The sequence below is a fragment of the Engystomops pustulosus genome, chromosome 4, assembly GCF_040894005.1.
Source record: "Engystomops pustulosus chromosome 4, aEngPut4.maternal, whole genome shotgun sequence".
Classification (NCBI taxonomy): Eukaryota; Metazoa; Chordata; class Amphibia; order Anura; family Leptodactylidae; genus Engystomops; species Engystomops pustulosus.
The window spans coordinates 36,491,534-36,503,635 of record NC_092414.1 but is presented as its reverse complement, the minus strand read 5'-3'; the positions used below and the strand labels follow the sequence as shown (position 1 = coordinate 36,503,635).

Genomic DNA, 12,102 nt, shown 5'->3' with positions numbered 1-12,102 from the left:
CACTGTCCATGCATCAGCCGCATCCCAACACTTTTGTAGCACTCACAATAAAGATGTTTCTACATTTGTATGGAAGGGCATAGAAAAAGTTCAGAAACCAATGAGAGGAGGTGATTTAAATAACAAACTATTGAATAGGGAGACCTATTGGATGTTTCTGTTGGATACGAGACACGAGATTTTATGTTATTAAGCTTGTTATCTGATCTATAGTGTGAACAATGACCTAGCTTTAAGTGTTTTTGAAATATTTCATTGATTTATATATATGAGCCCTTGTCCTAGGCGAGTCCTGATGCAATATAACACATAAAGATTATATGCCATTCTATATAGCTTATGTCATCTGCCCTATAGTGTGAACTACGACCTAGCATTCAGTGTTTTGAAATTTCTCACAGATTTGTATACATATGCCCTTGGTTTAAGTGAATCCTGATACGATATAACATATATAGAATATGTCATCCTATACAGCTTATGTCATCTGCCCCATAGTGTGAACTGCGACCTAGCATTAAGTGTTTTGAAATATTTCACTGCTTTGTATATATGAGCCCTTGTTCTAGGTGATTCCTGATGTGATATAACATATACAGATAATAACAAATGAGAAAAAAAAATGTTTTTTTGTAAGATGTTTTTATATAAGTTAACTTTTAATTATGTGTTAAGTTGTGAAGGTTGAGCACTGAGCATTCTCTGGCCAATTCACACACAATTATCAGAGTTCAGGTGAGACTGATTCAGGTGCCTGTTGATTGCACATACGGTATAAGAATGCTGGGTGCACAACCTGAAAAATGCAAACCATGACTAGGTCCGGTAAGACGAAATGTGTCAGTTTTTTGCTGTGTACATGATCGTGATGTCTGGATTTTTATGTGGATAAAATAAAGTTACTATTTTATACGGATTCCCATGGATGTGCTGGAGTTTTTTCCTTTTGTATGCTGTTGAACCGAGGGACTTTGGATTATTTCTCCGTGCACTGGGAAACCAAGAGCTTTGTGGGTGAGCAGGATGCTATTTTGTTTTTGTTGCACCTTTAACATAGGGCGTGCTATAGACTTTGCCCGTTGAATTTGGTGCACGGTCAGACAGATAGCCGGAAAGCCCCCTAATTTTTGTTGCATGGTGGCTACCGCAGCTGCGCCACAAGAGGGCGGCGCGACGCCTCTTAAAAACCTGTGCAAGGAGATAACACCTAAAACATAGTGCAAAGTCCGTCATAAAACTGGCACAAAGCCCTTAGTAAATGTGCCCCAATGTTTTCATGGCCTGATCTGGTTTACAAATACATTTGGGGGTGATAACTGAACATCTAAAAATTCTAAGTTAAGTATTATCCAGAACCGCATTCATACATGTGGATGTCGAAAGCTAACAGTCATGAATTCCCTGCTTCAAGAATCTTTTCAAAAGCAGACCTGTGAACTGAGTTGACAGATTGACAGCAATGGTTTAACTGGTAGACTTTGTAAGAAAAGCATATAATAAGGCAGCAACATTAGAGAGGAAGGCGCTCCTTTATAAAAAAAAAAAAAAAAAAAAAGAGGAGAGAGGTTTAAATTTACTTTGGATTTTGTTCCAAATGAGAACAATATTCTTACAGTGCTCCAAAAAAATTGGTGCCTTTTTTTTTTTACAAAAAGGTCCAAGTAATACTGCAGTGTGCTGGATATTAATATACTAGGGGGAGGGGTTATGCACAGGGCCAGATTAAGGGTCCCAGGGGTATGGAGCACTTAATTTAGGATGGGGCCCCCCAGCTTGGCACCCAATGCGGGGCCCCCTTTCACAACAATATATGTGAAAAAAAGATACCACATAGTTATCCGGTTTCCAATATCAGCGCTATACTATTACCAGATAATGATACCTCAATACTGTCACCAAAAGATCTGTCTAAACTGTGACCCACAGCATTACCACAACATAAAGAAAATACCAACTTCCTGATAATGAACACAAGACTCTATACACAGACCAGGATTACCAATCATTTAGCACATATAAACTCCATTTATTGATAAAACTTTACCGCCATATTGTTATAATACAAACACCACCCTGCAAGGTACAATATCACTAATGACACCTCTGTACAAGCCCAGATAATAACATTACATCCTGATTATCACCACTACATAATGACTGAATAATACTGCAATACTATATGATAACCTACACACAGACCAGTATGTACCAGCATATAGTGATCATATATACCAGTCCTGCACAGAGGCTGCAGTGTCATCCAATGACTTACAGGTGACGTCCCCAATGTTGTCTCTTCCTTCCTGTCTGATCTTCCAGGAGTCTTCTTCCAGCCACAATTCATCTCTGCTGGTTTATAAAACAGACCTGATTGGCATCATCCTATATACACATATATCATATATACCCCTCATACCACAACTGTACACACTGTACCACAACATATATCACATATACCCCTCACACCATAACTGACCACACTGTGCCTCCACATATATCATATATGCCCCTCACACCACAACTGACCACATTGTACCCCCCATATATATCATATATACCCCTCACACCACAACTGACCACACTGTGCCCCCACATATATCATATATCCCCCTCACACCATAACTGACCACACTGTGCCTCCACATATATCATATATACCCCTCACACCACAACTGACCACATTGTACCCTCCATATATATCATATATACCCCTCACACCACAACTGACCACACTGTGCCCTCACATATATCATATATACCCCTCACACCACTACTGACCAGACTGTGCCCCACATATATCATATACACCCCTCACACCACTACTGACCACACTGTGCCCCACATATATCATATACACCCCTCACACTACTACTGACCACACTGTGCCCTCAAATATATCATATATACCCCTCACACCATAACTGACCACACTGTGCCTCCACATATATCATATATACCCCTCACACCACAACTGACCACATTGTACCCTCCATATATATCATATATACCCCTCACACCACAACTGACCACACTGTGCCCTCACATATATCATATATACCCCTCACACCACAACTGACCACACTGTTCCCCACATATATCATATACACCCCTCACACCACTACTGACCACACTGTGCCCCACATATATCATATACACCCCTCACACTACTACTGACCACACTGTGCCCTCAAATATATCATATATACCCCTCACACCATAACTGACCACACTGTGCCTCCACATATATCATATATACCCCTCACACCACAACTGTCCACACTGTGCCCCCCACATATATCATATATACCCCTCACACCATAACTGACCACACTGTGCCTCCACATATATCATATATACCCCTCACACCACAACTGACCACACTGTGCCCCCACATATATCATATATACCCCTCACACCATAACTGACCACACTGTGCCTCCACATATATCATATATACCCCTCACACCACAACTGATCACACTGTACCGCTCATTACCCCCACTACCACTGCATCATGACTGAATAATACCACCACAGCATTACCACAGCAAAATAATACCACCTAAGGCTACATTCACACCAACGTATGGATGTAGTGGATGTATGTAGTGGATGTATATACGGCCAATGTATATACGGGCGATATATGTCCCCCATACACTTCTATGGGGTCACGGCCCTGTACGGGAGCGGTACAGTGCCGCTCCGTAGCCCGTATAAAGATAGGACATGTCATATCTTTCTACGTAATATGGCGCCGTGCGCTGTATATTCCTATAGAGAGGGGCGGGGGTGATATGCGCTCATCCCCTGTGCTTCTCTCCACAGCGCCGATATATGCCCGCCGTGCTACTGTACGGCGGGCATACATTGTCTAAATATAGCCCAACACAAACTCAATTAAAAAAAAAAACAATAAATTATTCAAATTAAAAATGAAATGCTCTGCAGATAAACAAAAACAAAAATATTAGAATATAATTATATCTGATTACTCACCGTTTACTGTCTTCGTCATTACAACTTCATTACAGCCTCTATAGCGCCCCCTGTAGTTTGGGATTCTTCATCTGGTGTAACTCCTCCAGTTGTTATGGATTCGCCCCTAGATGTCTTCAGCTCTTGGCAGCACATCTGTGCCCTTAAAGATACCACAATCACTTACAGTATAATGGCACCTGGATATATATACACAGCACCTACTTACTAAAGCTATATATGGCAACCCCATTTATGAATGAATATATAAAAGCTGCCCCTGCTATACAGCAATCCCCACTATACAAATCCCCCCCCAAAACAATGGCCCATTTCATCTATAAAGTGACCTCCCCTATACAAAGACGGTCCTCTATAAAGCACCCCTCTTGCCCCGAAATACAGTCCCCACATCCAGTAAACAGTGGCTCTATACAGAAATAGTACCCCCCCTTGCCTCTATTCATAAATTACCCCCCTGTCCTTTATACACTGTCAGTATACATGAATTACACTCCCCTGTACACTATACATGAACTACACCCCCATCCTCTCTACAGTGCCTCTATATATGAATTACAACCCCCATCCTCTATGCAGTGCATCTATACATAAATTACACCACCTGTTCCCTCTACACTTCCTCTATATATGAATTACACCCCTTGTCCTCTATACAATGGTTATATACATTAATTAAACCCCCCTATATACTGCACCCTGTCCCCTGTACAGTGGCTCCTCTATATATAAATGACACCCCCCTCCCCTATACAGTGGCTCCTCTATATAAAAATTACACCCCCTCCCCTAAACAGTGGCTCCTCTATATATAAAAGACATCTCCCTCCCCTATACAGTGGCTCCTCTGTATACTTTATAAATGACACCCCCTCCCCGTTCCCTATACAGTGGCTCCTCTATATATAAATGACACCTTCTCCCATCCCCTATACAGTGGCTACTCTATATATAAATGACACCTCCTCCCGTCCCCTATACAGTGGCTCCTCTATATATAAATGACACCCCCTCCCCGTCCCCTATACAGTGGCTCCTCTATATATAAATGACACCTCCTCCCGTCCACTATACAGTGGCTCCTCTATATATAAAAGACACCTCCCTCCCCATCCCTTATACAGTGGATCCTCTATATATAAATGACACCTCCTCCCGTCCCCCAGAGGTCGCACTAACATTTTTCCAGAAGGGTAAAAATACTCCTCTCACCATTTTTGAGGAGTATTTTTACCCGAGGAGGAGTATGAAAATTTTGGTAATACGCCGTGCACACTGCGCACACACTCCACTCCACTCCGCGCGCACACTCCACTCCACTCCGCGCGCACACTCCACTCCACACCGCGCGCACACTCCACTCCACACCGCGCGCACACTCCACTCCACACCGCGCGCACACTCCACTCCACTCCACACTGCGCGCACACTCCACTCCACTCCACACTGCGCGCACACTCCACTCCACTCCACACTGCGCGCACACTCCACTCCACTCCACACTGCGCGCACACTCCACTCCACTCCACACTGCGCGCACACTCCACTCCACACTGCGCGCACACTCCACTCCACACTGCGCGCACACTCCACTCCACACTGCGCGCACACTCCACTCCACACTGCGCGCACACTCCACTCCACACTGCGCGCACACTCCACTCCACACTGCGCGCACACTCCACACTGCGCGCACACTCCACTCCACACTGCGCGCACACTCCACTCCACACTGCGCGCACACTCCACTCCACTCTGCGCGCACACTCCACTCCACACTGCGCGCACACTCCACTCCACACTGCGCGCACACTCCACTCCACACTGCGCGCACACTCCACTCCACACTGCGCGCACACTCCACACTGCGCACACACTCCACTCCACACTGCGCACACACTCCACTCCACACTGCGCACACACTCCACACTGCGCACACACTCCACTCCACACTGCGCACACACTCCACTCCACACTGCGCACAAACTCCACTCCACACTGCGCACACACTCCACTCCACTCCACACTGCGCACACACTCCACTCCACTCCACACTGCGCACACACTCCACTCCACTCCACACTGCGCACACACTCCACTCCACACTGCGCGCACACTCCACTCCACTCCACACTGCGCGCACACTCCACTCCACTCCACACTGCGCGCACACTCCACTCCACTCCACACTGCGCGCACACTCCACTCCACTCCACACTGCGCGCACACTCCACTCCACTCCACACTGCGCGCACACTCCACTCCACTCCACACTGCGCGCACACTCCACTCCACTCTGCGCGCACACTCCACTCCACACTGCGCGCACACTCCACTCCACACTGCGCGCACACTCCACTCCACACTGCGCGCACACTCCACTCCACACTGCGCGCACACTCCACTCCACACTGCGCGCACACTCCACTCCACACTGCGCGCACACTCCACTCCACACTGCGCGCACACTCCACTCCACACTGCGCGCACACTCCACTCCACACTGCGCGCACACTCCACTCCACACTGCGCGCACACTCCACTCCACTCCACACTGCGCACACACTCCACTCCACTCCACACTGCGCACACACTCCACTCCACTCCACACTGCGCACACACTCCACTCCACACTGCGCGCACACTCCACTCCACTCCACACTGCGCGCACACTCCACTCCACTCCACACTGCGCGCACACTCCACTCCACTCCACACTGCGCGCACACTCCACTCCACTCCACACTGCGCGCACACTCCACTCCACTCCACACTGCGCGCACACTCCACTCCACTCCACTCTGCGCGCACACTCCACTCCACACTGCGCGCACACTCCACTCCACTCCACACTGCGCGCACACTCCACTCCACTCCACACTGCGCGCACACTCCACTCCACTCCACACTGCGCGCACACTCCACTCCACTCCACACTGCGCGCACACTCCACTCCACACTGCGCGCACACTCCACTCCACACTGCGCGCACACTCCACTCCACACTGCGCGCACACTCCACTCCACACTGCGCGCACACTCCACTCCACACTGCGCGCACACTCCACTCCACACTGCGCGCACACTCCACTCCACACTGCGCGCACACTCCACTCCACACTGCGCGCACACTCCACTCCACACTGCGCGCACACTCCACTCCACTCTGCGCGCACACTCCACTCCACACTGCGCGCACACTCCACTCCACTCTGCGCGCACACTCCACTCCACACTGCGCGCACACTCCACTCCACTCTGCGCGCACACTCCACTCCACACTGCGCGCACACTCCACTCCACACTGCGCGCACACTCCACTCCACACTGCGCGCACACTCCACTCCACACTGCGCGCACACTCCACTCCACACTGCGCGCACACTCCACTCCACACTGCGCGCACACTCCACTCCACACTGCGCGCACACTCCACTCCACACTGCGCGCACACTCCACTCCACACTGCGCGCACACTCCACTCCACACTGCGCACACACTCCACACTGCGCACACACTCCACTCCACACTGCGCACACACTCCACTCCACACTGGGCACACACTCCACTCCACACTGCGCACACACTCCACTCCACACTGCGCACACACTCCACTCCACACTGCGCACACACTCCACTCCACTCCACACTGCGCACACACTCCACTCCACTCCACACTGCGCACACACTCCACTCCACTCCACACTGCGCACACACTCCACTCCACTCCACACTGCGCACACACTCCACTCCACTCCACACTGCGCACACACTCCACTCCACTCCACACTGCGCACACACTCCACTCCACTCCACACTGCGCACACACTCCACTCCACTCCACACTGCGCACACACTCCACTCCACTCCACACTGCGCACACACTCCACTCCACTCCACACTGCGCACACACTCCACTCCACTCCACACTGCGCACACACTCCACTACACTACACACAGCACACACTCCACTACACTCACACAGCACACACTCCACTACACTCACACAGCACACACTACACTACACACAGCACACACTCCACTACACTACACACAGCACACACTCCACTCCACTGCACACACTCCACTACACTGCACACAGCACACACTCCACTACACTACATACAGCACACACTCCACTACACTCACACAGCACACACTCCACTACACTACACACAGCACACACTCCACTACACTACACACAGCACACACTCCACTACACTACACACAGCACACACTCCACTACACTACACACAGCACACACTCCACTACACTACACACAGCACACACTCCACTACACTACACACAGCACACACTCCACTACACTACACACAGCACACACTCCACTACACTACACACAGCACATACTCCACTACACTACACACAGCACACACTCCACTACACTACACTACACACAGCACACACTCCACTACACTACACACAGCACACACTCCACTACACTACACACAGCACACACTCCACTACACTACACACAGCACACACTCCACTACACTACACACAGCACACACTCCACTACACTACACACAGCACACACTCCACTACACTGCACTACACACAGCACACACTCCACTACACTGCACTACACACAGCACACACTCCACTACACTACACTGCACACACTCCACTACACTGCACACAGCACACACTCCACTACACTACACTACACACAGCACACACTCCACTACACTACACACAGCACACACTCCACTACACTACACACAGCACACACCCCACTACACTACACACAGCACACACTCCACTACACTCAGCACACACTCCACTACACTCAGCACACACTCCACTACACTACACTCAGCACACACTCCACTACACTACACTCAGCACACACTCCACTCCACTACACTACACTACACTACACTACACACAGCACACACAGAACACTGCACACTACACTACACACAGCACACACAGAACACTGCACACTACACTACACACAGAACACTGCACACACTCACCCGGAGTCCCGACATAGACGCAGGCAGCTGCGGGCAGGTAGGGAGATGGAGCAGGAAGGGGAGCAGCTGCCCCGCTGTCCACAGGTCTCCCGGGGCCTGCGCTCTTGCTCCGGAGCGCTGATGACACAGATTACTGTGTCACGTGTTCCGCTGAGCGGCCCGGCGCGCGCTGTGATTGCGCTATAGACACTTACCTCTTTTGCAGCGCGCGCCGGGCCGCTCAGCCTGCGCGCTACAGGGAATAATTGCCATGCGTAACTTTACGCATGGCAATTATTTTGGGGAGTAATGGTGCCTCATCACGCGTCTATGACGCGTGGTGAGGCGTTAATGCGACCTCTGCCGTCCCCTATACAGTGACTCCTCTATATATAAATGACACCTTCTCCCATCCCCTATACAGTGGCTCCTCTATATATAAATGACACCTCCTCATGTCCCCTATACAGTGGCTCCTCTATATATAAAAGACACCTCCCTCCCCATCCCCTATACAGTGGCTCCTCTATATATAAATGACACCTCCTCCCGTCCCCTATACAGTGGCTCCTCTATATATAAAAGACACCTCCCTCCCCATCCCCTATACAGTGGATCCTCTATATATAAATGACACCTCCTCCCGTCCCCTATACAGTGACTCCTCTATATATAAATGACACCTCCTCCCGTCCCCTATACAGTGGCTCCTCTATATATAAATGACACCTCCTCCCGTCCCCTATACAGTGGCTCCTCTATTTATAAATGACACCTCCTCCAGTCCCCTATACAGTGACTCCTCTATATATAAATGACACCTCCTCCCGTCCCCTATACAGTGGCTCCTCTATATATAAATGACACCTCCTCCCGTCCCCTATACAGTGGCTCCTCTATATATAAATGACACCTCCTCCCGTCCCCTATACAGTGGCTCCTCTATATATAAATGACACCTCCTCCCGTCCCCTATACAGTGGCTCCTCTATATATAAATGACACCTCCTCCCGTCCCCTATACAGTGGCTCCTCTATATATAAATGACACCTCCTCCCATCCCCTATACAGTGACTCCTCTATATATAAATGACACCTCCTCCCGTCCCCTATACAGTGGCTCCTCTATATATAAAAGACACCTCCCTCCCCATCCCCTATACAGTGACTCCTCTATATATAAATGACACCTCCCTCCCCATCCCCTATACAGTGGATCCTCTCTATATAAATGACACCTCCTCCCGTCCCCTATACAGTGACTCCTCTATATATAAATTACACCTCCTCCCGTCCCCTATACAGTGGCTCCTCTATATATAAATTACACCTCCTCCCGTCCCCTATACAGTGGCTCCTCTATATATAAATGACACCTCCCTCCCCTATACAGTGGCTCCTCTATATATATAAAATACACCCCCCCATATACTGAGGCTCCTCTATATATAAATGACACCTCCTCCTGTCCCCTATACAGTGGCTCCTCTATATATAAATGACACTTCCCTCCCCTGTACAGTGGCTCCTCTATATATATAAATGACACCTCCTCCCGTCCCCTATACAGTGGCTCCTCTATATATAAATGTCACCTCCTTCCCCTATACAGTGGCTCCTCTATATATATAAAATACCCCCCCCCCCCCATATACTGAGGCTCCTCTATATATAAATGACACCTCCTCCTGTCCCCTATACAGTGGCTCCTCTATATACAAATGACACCTCCCTCCCCTATACAGTGGCTCCTCTATATATAAATGACATTCCCCTCCCCTATACATATGCTCCTCAATATATATAAAATACACCCCCTCCCCATATACTGAGGCTCCTCTATATATACAGTACATACCCCCCTCCAAACCCCCCCCCTTTCCCCCTCCACTATACATTTGCTCCTTAATATATATAAATTATCTTCTGTCTTCTTTGCTGGGCCCCTTTATAACAATAAAATAATAAAAGTTCACTCACCTTTCCCCGTAGGCAGCGCTGACAGCCTGAAAGATCTGTGGCTCCTCTCCTGCTGCAGTGTGGAGACACAGAGAGACACACACGGCGCGATCTATGAGTCATAGATCGGCCGTCTGTGGAGGACAGAAGGTGCAGGCAGAGGTCACTCTACCTGCACTTTCTGTCACTCTATGGTATTTGTGCCTTAAAGGCACAGTACCATATGCAGTGTGTGTGTCAGTATCGGGCTGCTATTAGCGTTTAGCAGCCCGATACTTACTAGCTGATGTCTGCGGGGCCCCTGTAGCCTGTCATTGTGTGCAGGGCCGGATCTACAGCGCCAGACGCCGGGGCCCCATAGAGGGAGGGCTGATCCCGGGGCCCGGCACAAGTGCTCCAGGAGCGCCAATGTACATCCGGCTCTGGTTATGCAGTGTTTTCATCACACTAAGGTTGATGCCTTAATGCTATACAGTGTGTGATCATTAATATGTATACAGATGCATCATGACATATACTTGTGCAACACCCTCGCCGATGCAATGGCGAGGTAGTGCTTGCGAATACGTCCCACCTGTAGGTAACACCACATTACACTACATGGTCCTTATAGGATCAAGGGGAAATTGCAGTGGTTAATCCTGCCTGGCAAGGCAGATGTTAATATGTGATGTAATTTCTATCATCCAATGTCTGTGTTACATCCTGTCTCTGTCAACTGAGAGGTAATTGGAGGAGCAGCCACCACCTGACCAAAGGGAGGTAATAAAACCTCTGGCCAGGAATGTTCTAGGGGGTTCTTAGAGAGAAATCTCTCTCAGGAGAGAGACCGGTCCTAGTCAGGCCCTCTGGGTCTGCAGGACGCAATCAGAGAGTAGTTAGCTGAGCAGTAGCTCAGAGTCTCTAGCACACCAGACCAGTGCAGGAAGAGCCTAGCCCCTGCCTGAAGTGGAAGATAAGACTAGAGTTAGTGTAGTGAGGAAAGGGGTATCATCCTACCTTCAAGGGTGATACCTGAAGAGATCCAGGACCGAGCTGAAGCCTCCTCTTAGGACACAGCTGCCTCCCAGCCTGCCCTATACATCCAGGCTGGTGAAATACATCCTGTGGCTCCCTCCAAATACCTCTCCAGTACTCCACCATCTTGTTAAAGGCACGTTGCTGATG

General features: G+C 49.2%; 1 long non-coding RNA gene across 1 annotated transcript; it reads right to left on the bottom strand.

The window, feature by feature from the left end:
* Window positions 1-2,026: 2,026 nt before the first annotated feature.
* Window positions 2,027-11,082, bottom strand: LOC140128932 (uncharacterized). Its single transcript, XR_011855198.1, has 3 exons — window positions 10,957-11,082; window positions 4,000-4,141; window positions 2,027-2,346 (listed from the first exon to the last, which is right to left on the bottom strand). It is a non-coding gene; the product is annotated as an uncharacterized lncRNA (long non-coding RNA).
* Between the last annotated feature and the right edge of the window lie 1,020 nt (window positions 11,083-12,102).